The sequence below is a fragment of the Balaenoptera physalus genome, assembly GCF_965194825.1.
Source record: "Balaenoptera physalus genome assembly, chromosome: 5".
In the NCBI taxonomy this organism is placed as follows: Eukaryota; Metazoa; Chordata; class Mammalia; order Artiodactyla; family Balaenopteridae; genus Balaenoptera; species Balaenoptera physalus.
The window spans coordinates 122,992,988-123,005,132 of record NC_138884.1 but is presented as its reverse complement, the minus strand read 5'-3'; positions in this window follow the sequence as shown (position 1 = coordinate 123,005,132).

Sequence of the window (12,145 nt, the reverse complement as noted above, 5' to 3'; positions counted from 1 at the left end):
CTGAGGGCGAACAAGGAGAAAACGGAGAAGCCGAGAGGTGGGCCGCCAGGCGAGGCGGGGACGAGAGGAGTACTGGGGCTCCCGGAGCCCCCAGCACCTGGGCAGGAGCCAGGTAGGCTCCCTCCCGGGCAGAGCCCTGCGGGCCCGGCGGAGGCGCGGGCTTCGGAAGGCCCCGGGCGGCCTTGGCCGGGAGGGAGCGAGGGTCCTGTTACCCGCGGAGCGCATCTAGGCCCAGGGCCCGCTTCTGCGGCGCCCACCCTCCGGCCCGGGTCGCCTGGGCGCCCGGCTGCGGCAGGGCCGAGTCTGAGGCAGAGGCAGGGATTTGCGAGCCGCCGCCGCACGCCGCGTGCACCCCCTGCATCGCACAGCCTTGGGCAGGTTGTGACTTCTGGGCCTCGACACCTGGAACCCGTTAAAAGCGCCTCCTCCTCACGCCCGGCCTCGGTCTCTTCCCCCACCCCCAGGCTCTCGGGTCCCAGGCGAGCTTTGAATGTATTAATTAAATAAAGCAGGCAGCCCTTGAATCGCGCCAACGCAGGGCGCTCTCGGGAGCGTGAAAGTCCTGGCCTCCGAATCCGCAAAAGAAAAATGTGTGAAAAGAGAATTAGTGAAATTAGGTTAGACCAATAAAACGTGAGGGCTCCAGCACCCCCCTTCCCGCTCCCCCAGCCTGGGGCTAGAAGGACTATCTGGTCTGATCTATTGTTTCCCGCCCTGGCAGGGGGTTCATTGTTTGATAAATAATTCCCCCTCCATTTTATTCTTTAAAAAAAAAAGGGGGGTATTTGCATAATCACTGCTTTGATGTGGCCAGAAATCGGAGGCTTGGTCTCCCCAAGTCTGCTATTGGTAGCGAAGCAACAAAGCTCGATCCAGATCTTTCACTTCGCTGGCAGCGTGTGGGGCAGATTGTCAGAAACGGCTGCGTTAAGCTGCTGCCTCCTTTTAAAAAAGGATCCACTTTAATGATTAAACCTAAGGAATGTCCCCAAAGGGGGAAGGCGGTGAAGGACGAGAGTTCTCAGCCCCCTCCACCTCCCTCTGTCCTCCAGGGTTCATTGTTCTCGGCAGTCTCTTTTCCAAAGCCCTTGCGGGCGTGCGCCTCGCTTGGGGCCTCCCCACGTGGCTCGCAGTGGGCACCCGCCGGGGTCCGCCGGGGCCGAGGTCTGCAGGAGCGGTCCTCCTCGCCCCCCACCTGTTTTTCCTTTCCCAGTTTGGTTTACCCAGCCTGGGTGGGGTTCGTCTTATGGAGGACGCCGAAGTGAGCTGCTCTTCGGTCCCCGAGTGGAAACGAGGCGGGTGGGGAGGGCCCCTGGGAACGCAAGATGGGGGCAGTTTCAGATGGTCCCCGACAGGAGAGAGGAGCAAAGAAATTCAGTCATCCGGAAAGCGGATCGAGAAAGCCAGTGTGGCCGGAGCTATTATATCCCTGCAAGGTGGTGGGAGTCGGAGGATGGAGAGTGGGAAAGAGTCCTGATGGTGTGTGCGCTACAATAAATGACTTTTTTTTTTTTTTCTTTCCTCTTGGTGCCGGGGTCGCAGGAGGAGGGAAGGTGGTGTGAGTTCTCTGCTTTCATCTCTGCTTTCTCTCTCACCCAGCTTCTCCAAACCCTCAAGCGCGAAGGGGGAAAAGTCAACTTGGATTATTGACTAGGAATGCTACGTGAAAGGCTGGGGCTTCCTGAGCAACCCGCCAGCCGCCAGCTCTGCGCTCCAGCCTGGGTAGGTCTCACCTGTGGGAGAAACGCTCAGCCCCCTCGGGCCCTAAGCCCAGGATTCCGGGAAGGCGGGGGCGGGGAGACGCAGGCGGGAACGAAGGGGGATCCGCGAAGCACCTGCTCGACCGGGGTCCCATTCCTCTCCCGAGCCCCCGCACCTCACCAAGCTGGACCCCGGGCCATTCTTCAAGTGTCCCACCAGCTTTTGGACTCAGAGCTTCAACAGTTGTTTAGCTCATTGTAAATTCTCTTTTTACTTATCTTTCCTTTTTACTTTTCAAGGCTGTAATTGTATAAGCAATCGTTTTTCTTCATAACAAGTTTCTCACAAAAGTCATACTTCTTACGAAATAGAAGGACTTGGGATTCAAGATTTTTTCCAATGCAAGCATACTTTTAATTTTGTTTGGACTTTGGCAATAGCCCCGTAGAGTCATGTTACCTGGTAGACACTGTAGGGTATACTGAATTCCAGAGATGTAAGAAATCAAAAGGCAAAAAGTTAGAGTTATTTCAAAGGACACAGCTTCAAGAGAGGCTGTTTGGACTGTAGCTGGTCTTTCAAAGATTCAAAAACAAGTGTATATCTTCTCTGATCTTGTTGAATTGTAGAACAGACTGTGCCACCAGTATTTTTCTTCATTCATCCTTACCTTCTAATGATTCCATTACCACCTTCTCCTTGATTCTCTTCACTCCGGGACCTGGAGGCATACCTGGAGACATTAAACAACGAAACAAAGAACCAGAATCTTTCACCTATCTTATTTGATCTAGAAACAATTAAGTAAAAGTACTGAAGTCCATGTTATATGGAAACAGGAACCTTCAAAATAAGCAGAGAAAGCTGGGGGCTGGTTTCCAGGGTAGCAGCTTGCAATAAAGCCTAATTCCTTGTGACAAAGAGGTCATCTTCCTTTTCACATGTGTTTATGATCCCTTTGTGCATTGTATTTTGGCATAAAAGCTTCAATGCTCTGTCAGGCCTCCACAGGCAGCTCTATGACTCTCAAGGGGGTTTATTGCCTCTTTGGTATAAGAATAGCAGAAAGAAGCCAAACTAGTGCCAGTGTGACAAAAGACAACCCCACGGGCTTGCCATTGCTTTCTTTCTGTAACATAAATTTTGCTATGCATTGAAATAATTTAAAAATGAGGGATTCTGGGATAACTTTGATTTTGTGCTTTTTCTTCATACCTTTCAGATATATTGAAACACTACATGCAAACATGTATAAGAAGATTGATTCATTGTGAGGATATGATCAATTTTTTTTTTTTGCCTTACTTTCCAGATAATTTTGGAAAAGAAATCAAATGAGGTAAAACCTTTGAAACTGTATGGAGAAAAGTCTAACCATAAACTTTAGATAACTATTATATTAATGCATTAATACTTTCTTTCATTTCACAGTGCCTAGAACATGATCAAAAATGTTTTTTCTGAATCAAACCTATCTGAACTAATATCTTCCTTAACTCAAAATTGCCATGGCAGCAGCTTGAAATAGACAAAGAAGAAAACATAATTTTGCTGGTGGAGCACTAAAGCAACTCAAAAGTTTTGAGTTCAAATCCAGTGTTTCTCTTGAATTAGAAGGAAATGATTTCACCATATCTGCACGACATGGGCACTGCACAGGCAAGCCTTGCCAATAGAGCTCTTGATGGCTTTGCAAAAGAAGTTCTTATCATTTTCAGTAGACCTAGGAGAGTCTATATGACATCTTTAGTATGGGAAGAATCAGAAAGAGTGTAGTGAAAACTGAGTTTTATTTTTCTGTGAGCAAATAATTTAAAAGGGGTTTCAGTTCTACTTGAGTAAAACTGTTCTGGAATCTTAAGACCATTCTGCTCTCCTACATTGGGGAGACTTGTCTAGACTTCCTAGAGTTTTTTTCAGAGCAAAATGGTTCTGAGCTACATAAGATGAAACTGAACTGATGAAGGCACTGGCCAGAGTACTTCCCTCATCTTCACATTACTCTGAATCTCTCAGATACTCATGTCTTCGATAACAACATGTATAAGATGGTAATGGTGGTAACACGTTACAAAGCAGGCTGGAGCAAATCCCTTTGGGGGCAACTACTGGTCATAGCTCTCCAGATAATTGCTAGTTCTATCTCTTTCCACCAAAAAGACACCAAAGTTCAATGGTTCCCTTTTCCTTCCCCAGCAAAACAAGTGATGTTACAAGATCTTTCGTAAGGGACTAAAAGGAGAGTATTCATAAATGTTAGGCTTCTCAACTTTTTGGTATTCATGACACACTTTAGAATTTTGATAGCATATTTGAAGGGATTGGGAGTCTCCAAATAACATTAAACAAGGTAGCTATGATTACACCACACAGTATCTTCACTGTCTCACAGAATCTGTAACAGTCACAACCGTCAGCCACTGCCCTTCATCATTGTATCACTGTTTGAGTATTACTATTTCTTGTCCTGATAGCGCCTCCCATATACACTAGGCAATATTCCTGCATGTTTCAGGAAACAGAATTTCATTGGTACTATCTTTATCCTACTCTGGAACTCTTATTCAAAGCCTGTGACTTCATTTCATTCCACCTGGACAAAATCCTGCTGCTGGATACTGTGGAGGACATTTCTAGTCTCCATGAATATCGGTTGTTCTAACCCTATTGGGCATGCTCAGGCCCATTACAATAGGGTGGGGCTCCATCTCTGGTCTCTATCTTCCTCTTCTCGTGAGAGGGTGAGGCCAACATATCAAAGCTGTTTGGGCTTCTGAGTGATCATATAAAGAGTAGTGGTTCTTGTGAGTCACCTCAACTCACAGTGGATGTTACATGAGGGAGAAAAAAACTTGTGAGTTGAAAGCCAGGAAGATTTGAAGGTTGTTACTGCATCATAAAAACCCACTTTGATCAATATGGAAGTATATTTATTTGAAGACTATATAACTTATTTGTAGCAAAAAAAAAAAAAAAGTCTGTAAAACTTGGTGGCTCACCTCTGAATAGTTTGAAGATTCTGTTATAAAAGACAATTTTATTTTTATTTTTGGCCATACAAGAAAGCTTTATGCCTCAATGTCTACAGCCATTCTTAGAGTGGTTTTTAAAAATCATCTTAACCATTTTTAACTGTACAGTTTAGTAGTTTTAAGTATATTTGCAGTGTTGTGCAGCCAATCTCCAGAATGTTTTCATCTTGCAAAACTGTAACTCTACACCCATCAAACAACAGCTCCCATTTCTCCTCCCTTCCAACCTCTGGAAACCAATATTCTTCTTTCTGTTCCTATGAATTTGGCTACTTTACATACCTTATGTAATAAAAGCTATTTTTATTTTTAAAGCATATAGTGTCACTGTCCTCATTTTCTCTATTGTAATAAACTTTATTTCTCCATACTGCTAATGTAGAAGCATGTATGAAGTTCTGTCATTCACGACACATAACCTTTCTGCTATCTTGTGGGAAATAATAATATGCAGCTGTACTCTCCTTTGTATAGTGTTACTGATTGAAGGCAGTTTTGCAGGAGGGCACCGATTACTGAAGACATCTATTCTTGAGAGAGCCCTGCACGTAATTATGTGTTTGCCCCCATCCTATCCAGAAAGTGACTGAGGTGCTTCCATAGGTTCTGGAGGCTAGTTTGAAGAGTAGATTGATTCCTGGGGCGCTATGGATAAAACTCATTGTGATAATGTTATTTGATCCTGTTGTACCCAAGCCTGTAAGGGGACAGTAAAGATAAATTACACATTTGGCCAAAGTACTATAATCAGCTTATTAACTTAGAATATGTGATGAGGCTTTTCATTTTGGGGAAGCCAGAGCACTGGATTGAGTCAAGAGGCTGAATCTGTGGTGAGGGTCCTTTTTGTTACTGATTGGCTGTGTGACCATGAGTAAGTCTCTCAGCCTGATAAGCCTGATAAGACTAGATATTTCCAAAGTCTTTTCTAGTTCTGATTTTCAAAGTTTTTATAAAATACTATAGGTTTGTTTTTAGAAACACTTTTGGACAAACCCTGTTTTATGTTGATACGTGTATTTTTCAGGAGACATATCTTCAGAAGAAGAGCTGTGTTGATTTTCAAAAATAGATGAAGACACAAAATTTTAAGTTGCCTTTTATAACTGTGTCTTTAAAAATGGAAACTGGAGGGTGGAGAAAGGCAACCGAAACGTCCCTCAAGCTAGGCTAATATTTAACACCGACATCTAAGACTTGCCTTGCACTTTGAATCCAATCTTGTTTTTTATTCAGCGCTTGCATTGAACAGAAAAAGTCAATCATTTTAGGTACGGAAGAAGAGCAAAGCTTTAAAAAAGATTCTCTCTTTCAAGCTACCTCTGAGCAGAGGATGACTATATATATTTCTTTTATTCGGAGACATATTTCTTCATCTATCTCCTTTCTCCCTCATCTTTAAAGGTATATCTTGATTTGGGCATCATGGATCTACAAACACATCACACAAGTAATTTAAAATTGTTCTTCTTGGGGGGAAAACAGATTAAGTCTCAGCTCCCCATGAATAGCTCTGCTCTCTCCTTTTTAATAAAGAAGAGTTAGACTGGACCAGTGCCGATGGCATATTTACCTTCATGAGCTAAAAAAAAAAAAAAAAAAAAGAAAAGAAAAAGAAAAAAAGTTAATTACTGCTCGGAGCAAGTTAGTCTGGCTGTCCTGAGCTGTCTTTTATTAGTTGTCCCCTTCATTAATTTCCCTCACTGGATTTGCTGCTAATAGCTGCCTGGTCCCAGTCAGCTCAAAGCCGCATCTGTGCCATTGAGCAGAAAAGTAGGAGGAGCCTGGCCAAAGGGGGATGGAGATGGCGTGAGGGAGACGCTATTTACAAATCAACTCTTATTGACATGATGGTCTGGTTTGCTGAAGAGGGGAGAGGGTGGGCCTCAGAGCAGAGAGCTGTAGAGCAGAGGAGAGGTAGTGAAAGCCGAAGGAACCAGCCCCAAGCATGGCAGTTTGGATTTTTACTTCATGCCTTATGAACTAGTGTTCTCCTAGCTTCACCTTAGATTAATGTCAATACTTGTTTTCCAAAGGCTGGATGAAGTATACTACTCTGTCACTGAACTTCATGAAAAGCAATAAAAGTATGGATCTTTTAGTAAGCAGGTTTTCTCTTCCCCTTATGATGCAGAGACTTTGAGAGATCCAAGTCAACAAATGGCCTTTTTCCTTTATAAGTTTATACCTTATTTTTAGATATTAATTCAATTGGAGACAGTGTATTGAATACATGATACATGTATGATTTGTTTATTCTTGTCCACTTGTGTACATTGCTTTGGAAAGGTCAAACCATCTTTATTTTCCTCACACTTATCACCAACAGGTATAAGATCTTACTAAGTTATCTTGTTACCGTAAGCTCCAGGAGGAAGTGTGTGTGCACGTGCACGCACGCCCGTTCTCGTTCTCCAGCGTCTGTAACAGGGCCTCCCATACAGTAGGAGCTCAGCAAGTATTTGTGGAGTTAACGCAATTTGTGGACGAATGAGGAATTTTTTTAATAGACAAAGAACAATCAGTCCTAAATTCCTATTTCTATGCATACTCAATTAAGAAACATCTCAAAGCTCTCCCCCGTTTTTATTTATTTATTTAATTTATTTGGCTGCGTCGGGTCTTAGCTGCAGCACGTGGGCTCTTCCTTGTAGCGCGCCGGCTTCTCTCTAGTATTGGTGCTCCCGCTCCAGAGAGCTCGGGCTGGGTAGTTGTGGAGCGTGGGCTTAGCTGCCCCATGGCATGTGGGATCTTAGTTCCCCTACCAGGGATCGAACTCACATGCCCTGCATTGGAAGGCGGATTCTCAACCACTGGGCCACCAGGGAAGTCCCAAAACTTTTTTTAAATAAATTTTTTTCTTTTTGATGTGGACCATCTTTTAAAGTCTTTTTTGAATTTATTACAATATTACTTCTTTTTCTGTTTTGGTTTTTTGGCTGCGAGGCACATGGGATCTTAGCTCCCCGACCAGGGATTGAACCCTCACCCTCTGCATTGGAAGGCGAAGTCTTAACCACTGGACCACCAGGGAAGTCCCTGAATTTGTTACAATATTGCTTCTGTTTTTTTGTTTTGGTTTTTTGGCTGTGAGGCATGTGGGATCTTAGCTGCCCCACCAGGGATGGAACCTGCACCCCCTGCGTTGGAAGGCGAAGTCTTAACCACTGGACCACCAGGGAAGTCCCTCTCCCCCCGTTTCTTTGATAAGAAGAAAGTAGGGTGTTAAAATGTTAACCCTTCCCCCAACCCCTGTCATAGATGGATGTGGTCATAAATGGGTCTGCCTGAGCAATTCTTTTTTTTTTATGCAATAGTTCATCATTTCCGGCTGTACCCAGAATCTTCCAAAGCTAAGAAGAGCAGACAGAAGGCTGAGAGGTGAGGTAGTGGACAAGGTGGGAGTTAGCAGTTCAGGGTATATGCTACATAAACACAATTGTTTGAACAGGTTAAGAGGTGACAGTAGCGCCTTTTTTTTTTGTCATTACACATTTTATTTCATAATGATCCTCTGATTCATATTCATTTTTATGTGATGATATACTGCTCAGTAACAAAGTTTAATACATGAACTTATGTGTGACTTTGAACTGTTGATAACAATGACATTTATTAAAATTTAGGCAATTGTATTAAGCCAAGGTACAGAGTGGATATCTTTCCCCTTAACGTCTTAGATTGTAAAAGTCTTAAATTTTCCATACTATTTTAACAATTTTAAACATTAAGAAGAAGAAACCCTTTTACCTGCATGAAAGAATAATGGACAAAATGTATGTTGTGTATATGTGGATACATACAAATATTTATCTAAAACATTTATGTATGGATATTTGTGTTTATGTGTGTCTCTATGTATGAAACATGCTTCTTGTATATGTATCTTTAAGTGTGTATATATATATATATGAAATATACTACAGAAACTTGCACAAATAATAGGCGTGTAGCTTGATAAATTTTCACAAAGTGAATATAGCTTGCAAAAATCACCCAGATCAAGAAACAGAACCCTACCAGCAATGCACAAGCCCCCTTAAAACTCAACGTCCAAGGGTAACTGCAATCCTAGCTTCTAACATATTGATAGATTCATTTTAGTTTTTCTCAGTAGTTTTCTTTTTTCTTTCCAGTCCGTGAAGCTTCAGAGTTTATATATAACCATGTTGGGGTAGGGGACTGTATGCTCAAGACCCCTCCACTCTCCAGCTGTGTCTCTCCAGTCCTTTATGATCACAATAGCTCTGCTGGTTTCTTGATTCCCAGCAGTTCTTCTTGGATGTGTAGTTTCCAGCCCTGCACCCAGAATCAGCAAATGCCTTCTGAGAAATGCTGCTGCAGAAAGCTGTGTGACCTACCCACCCTTCTCCCCTCCGTGCATCATTGCCCCTTTTTTTTTTTCTTCTTTTTTTTAACACCTTTATTAGAGTATAATTGCCTTACAATGGTGTGTCAGTTTCTGCTTTATAACAAAGTGAATCAGTTATACATATACATATGTCTCCATATCTCTTCCCTCTTGCATCTCCCTCCCTCCCACCCTCCCTATCCCACCCCTCTAGGTGGTCACAAAGCACCAAGCTGATCTCCCTGTGCTATGCGGCTGCTTCCCACTAGCTATTTTACATTTGGTAGTGTATATATGTCCATGCCACTCTCTCACATTGTCCCAGCTTACCCTTCCCCCTCCCTGTATCCTCAAGTCCATTCTCTGGTAGGTCTGCATCTTTATTCCCATCTTGCCCCTAGGTTCTTCTGACCATTTTCTTTTTTTTTTTTTTTAGATTCCATATATATGTGTTAGCATACGGTATTTGTTTTTCTCTTTCTGACTTCTTCACTCTGTATGACAGACTCTAGGTCCATCCACCTCACTACAAATAACTCAGATTCGTTCCTTTTTATGGCTGAGTAAGTAGCGCCTTTCTGTGTGCCTTGTAATATACTTGAGGTTCCATTCACGTTGCTCTATCACAGTAAAATAGAAAAGTTAAATTTGAATCCTCTGAGTATCACATGCCTGGGCCTGGGGATTAGTCAGCTTGGGTTCAAATCTCATTTCTAATATTTATTAGCTGTGTGGTCACCTTAATTTTGGCTTTAGTTCCCTATTTCTAAATAGAGTTAAATGAGCTAGTACATGTAATGTGGTTGGCACATAGTAAGTCCCAACAAATGGTTGCTATTTGGTTATTCTTCGGAAATACACGTGTACCAAACGTGAAACCAAGGGTAGTCACCAGTTAGAGCCTTTAAATTGCTTAATAAATAATGGACTGTAACGTACCTTCTCTGATAAATCTCCACTTTGATTATTTTTGCAAAAATTTGCACGTCCTCCAAGTGTCAGGTTGCCTAAACAATGTTTGCCCAAGTTGTTCTATCAGGAACTTGGAGTCAGCTGTGTCTAGTTCGAGCCGGTTTGAGATCACCGACCCTCCAATTGGGCATGTGCGAGTGTCCACTGGTGACCCTGTGACGTCAGAGGGCCAAAAACTCCACCCTTACAGCATGCTAACCGCCATTTTCCTCCACGAAGAGCCTTGTTACTGAGTTGCACCTGTGGCATCTGCAGGGCAGGACAATTACCTCACCTTTTCCTTATCTTCAGTCACCCTTCCCCACGCTCCCTGTGCCTCAGCTTTATCCCATAAATATTCCGAGCCCCTCGCCTTGGGGGAGGCTGACTTGAGACTTGTTCTTCTTTGTCCTCACTTGGCTGCCTCCTGAATAAACCTTTTGTCTGATGCAAACCTCCACGTCTCAGCATTTGGCTTGCTGGACTTTGGGGCAAAGTTCAGTAACAAATGAACATGGTATTTTAAGTATAAAAAGTATACAGACTTACGATTTTTAGTTATTTCAAAAATAACATAGAGAACAAACTAGTGGTTACCAGTGGGGAGAAGGGAGGGGAAGGGGGAGGAGGGGCAATATAGGGGCAGAGGAGTAAGAGGTACAAACTATTAGGTATAAATTAAGTTACAAGGATATATTGTACAACACGGGGAATATAGCCAATATTTTATAATAACTATAAATGGAGTGTAACCTTTAAAAATTGTGAATCACTATGTTGTACATCTGTAACATATAATACTGTACAGCAACTTACTTCAATAAAAAAATAAAGTAATAATTGAGAAAGGTAAAAAACAACATGAGTTCTATTGAAGTATCAAAGAAAAATCCAGATTAGTAAAAATCTAGAATAATCATAACTACCATTGACTTTAGAATGACATTATTTATAGTTAATAACTATAATTAATGTATTTCTGTGGAGAATGAAATAAGATGCTTCATCATTTGATAATACATCGTAGAACAAGAAAGGAGCCTATGTGGTGTGGTTTTGGAGGGGTTGTTTCAAAAATTAAAAAGCAGATACCCCTTGAACCCGAAATTCCAGTTTTAGGAAGTTATTCTACAGAAACTCTCTAATTGTCTCTCTGTTTTTACATATATACACACACACACTCAGATGTTTGTTACAGTGTTACTTGTAAAAAAAAAGTTTGGGATCAATTTAAATGTTCATCAATAGGGCGTAAGTTACACAGGGCGTGGCACATTCACATGGTGGAATACAATGCAAAAAAAGTTTGGAATCAATTTAAATGTTCATCAATAGGGCGTAAGTTACACAAGGCGTGGCACATTCACATGGTAGAATACAATGTACCGTGGTAAGAGTGGAGTATTGCTAAGTGAACTGACTTGCTGTGGTGGCCACAAGCTCATTTTCCACTACTGATATGGCTAATGTGGTCTCCAGGAAACACTGATGGTCCCATTGTCTCCAAACTTGGCTGATCATTAGAATCACTTGTGTTACATTTTATAAATTCCCAGCTCCTTTTCCAGACTTATTATGGGATGAGACTTGTTGAAGCTAGAGCCCAGAATCTATATTTTTTTAAAAACTAGAATGATTCTGACACAGCCAGCTTGGCACTAGTTCTGGGATGGGCATTCAGGAACTGTGCAGTGAAACAGGACAGACAAATAAATATAAAGAATTATTTCCAGATGGCCTTGGTTAAAATACACATATATAATTTGGGAGGGCTTTGCGAGGGAGGCTGTATTAAGGTAATGCTTCCTATTTACATTATTCCTGGTAAAGCCTATCTTGGACAAAATTGGGAAGAGGTAAGTTGTCCACAATATTTTAGTAAATGAAAATATTAATTTGTAGAACATTATGTATGGAATAAATCAATTTTAATAAAAATATCAACATTTTTATTTGTATCCACATGTTCATATGAGCATAGGAGAACATGAAAGAATGAAAGAGTACATGCCAAATAATAATAGTAGCCACTGGGGAATGGGATTGGATTGGTGGGGTAAGGAAGGCCCTTTTCCTTTGTGCTGTATACAATACCATAGAGTATGAAATT